Raw genomic sequence first — 2502 nt, forward strand, 5'->3', positions numbered from 1 at the left:
GTGCTTTTTTGACTTCCCCCCTTTTGGCCTATGGGGAAATGCTAAGGGGAAAACCTCCAGAGTCAGGCCGACCTCCTGGAACTCCAGCCCGGCCTCGAGCCACCGGTTTGTCCCCTTCCCGGTTCTCAGGACATGCATAGGCACTCGGCTCAGCCCCGGCAGCCGCAGCTCCCGCCGGCCCCGGCCAGCCCGGTCCGCACCCCTGGCCAGCGCCTGGAGCGTTTGGACTTTGTCATTTTTTTCTCAAAGACCCATCTCTGCCAACTGCCGTGGGCTTCAGCGGGGGCTGCTGCCCGCCTCCTGGGTGTCCAGCCCGGGCACATCGGAGGCTCAGCCTGGGTCTTGAGCCCCTACTGGTAGGTGCACTCTGAAGGGGCCCTCCGCAGACGCCCAGGCCCACCCCTGCAGCCAGCACACGGCTGCCAGCAGCCACCACACAGCTGCCAACAGCCCGCTCTCCGTCACCCCCCAGCCCAACTCTGCATACATCTGCTGGGGGTGCTTTTTTGACTTCCCCCCTTTTGGCCTATGGGGAAATGCTAAGGGGAAAACCTCCAGAGTCAGGCCGACCTCCTGGAACTCCAACCCGGCCTGGAGCCACCGGTTTGTCCCCTTCCCGGTTCTCAGGACATGCACTAATACTCGGCTCAGCCCCGGCAGCCGCAGCTCCCGCCGGCCCGGCCACCCGGGTCCGCACCCCTGGCCGGCACGCCTGGAGCGTTTGGACTTTGTCGTTTTTTCTCCAAGACTCGCCTCTGCCAACTGCCATGGACTTCAGCGGGGGCTGCTCCCCGCCTCCTGGGTGTCCTGCCCGGGCACATCGGAGGCTCAGCCTGGGTCTCGAGCCCCCTACTGGTAGGTGCACTACGGGGGCCCTCGGCAGCCGCCCAGGCCCACCCCTGCAGCCAGCACACGGCTGCCAGCAGCCACCACACAGCTGCCAACAGCCCGCTCTCCGTCACCCCCCAGCCCCTCCTGCATACATCTGCCGGGGGTGCTTTTTTGACTTCCCCCCTTTTGGCCTATGGGGAAATGCTAAGGGGAAAACCTCCAGAGTCAGGCCGACCTCCTGGAACTCCAACCCGGCCTGGAGCCACCGGTTTGTCCCCTTCCCGGTTCTCACGACATGCATTGACACTCGGCTCAGCCCCGGCCGCCGCAGCCCCCGCCGGCCCGGCCAGCCCGGTCCGCACCCCTGGCCGGCACGCCTGGAGCGTTTGGACTTTGTCGTTTTTTTCAAAGACTCATCTCTGCCAACTGCCGTGGGCTTCAGCGGGGGCTGCTCCCCGCCTCCCGGGTGTCCTGCCCGGGCACATCGGAGGCTCAGGCAATGTCTTGAGCCACCGCTGGTAGCTGCGCTTTGGGGGCCCTCGGCAGCCGCCCAGGCCCACCCCTGCAGCCAGCACACGGCTGCCAGCAGCCACCACACAGCTGCCAACAGCCCGCTCTCCGTCACCCCCCAGCCCCTCCTGCATACATCTGCTGGGGGTGCTTTTTTGACTTCCCCCCTTTTGGCCTATGGGGAAATGCTAAGGGGAAAACCTCCAGAGTCAGGCCGACCTCCTGGAACTCCAACCCGGCCTGGAGCCACAGGTCTGTCCCCATCCCGGTTCTCAGGACATGCATAGACAGTCGGCTCAGCCCCAGCAGCCGCAGCCCCCTCCGGCCCGGCCAGCCCGGTCCGCACCCCTGGCCAGCGCCTGGAGCGTTTGGACTTTGTCATTTTTTTCAAAGACTCATCTCTGCCAACTGCCGTGGGCTTCAGCGGGGGTGTCTGCTCCCCGCCTCCTGGGTGTCCTGCCCGGGCACATCGGAGGGTCAGCCTGGGTCTTGAGCCCCTACTGGTAGGTGCACTCTGAAGGCGCCCTCCGCAGCCGCCCAGGCCCACCCCTGCAGCCACCACACAGCTGCCAACAGCCCGCTCCCCGTCAACCCCCAGCCCCTCCGCATACATCTGCTGGGGGTGCTTTTTTGACTTCCCCCGTTTTGGCCTATGGGGAAATGCTAAGGGGAAAACCTCCAGAGTCAGGCCGACCTCCTGGAACTCCAACCCGGCCTCGAGCCACCGGTTTGTCCCCTTCCCGGTTCTCACGACATGCATCGACACTCGGCTCAGCCCCGGCAGCCGCAGCCCCCGCCGGCCCGGCCAGCCGGGGTCAACCGCCCTGGCCGGCGCCGGAGCGTTTGGACTTTGTCATTTTTTCTCCAAGACTCGATTCTGGCACATGCCATGGACTTCAGCGGGGGCTGTTCCCCGCCTCCCGGGTGTCCTGCCCGGGCACATCGGAGGCTCAGGCAATGTCTTCAACCACCGCTGGCAGGTGCACTCAGGGGGCCCTCCGCAGCCGCCCAGGCCCACCCCTGCAGCCAGCACACGGCTGCCAGCAGCCACCACGCAGCTGCCAACAGCCCGCTCTCCGTCACCCCCCAGCCCCTTCTGCATACATCTGCTGGGGGTGCTTTTTTGACTTCCCCCCTTTTGGCCTATGGGGAAATGCTAAG

This window comes from Eleutherodactylus coqui, unplaced genomic scaffold, assembly GCF_035609145.1.
Source record: "Eleutherodactylus coqui strain aEleCoq1 unplaced genomic scaffold, aEleCoq1.hap1 HAP1_SCAFFOLD_112, whole genome shotgun sequence".
NCBI classification, from domain to species: domain Eukaryota; kingdom Metazoa; phylum Chordata; class Amphibia; order Anura; family Eleutherodactylidae; genus Eleutherodactylus; species Eleutherodactylus coqui.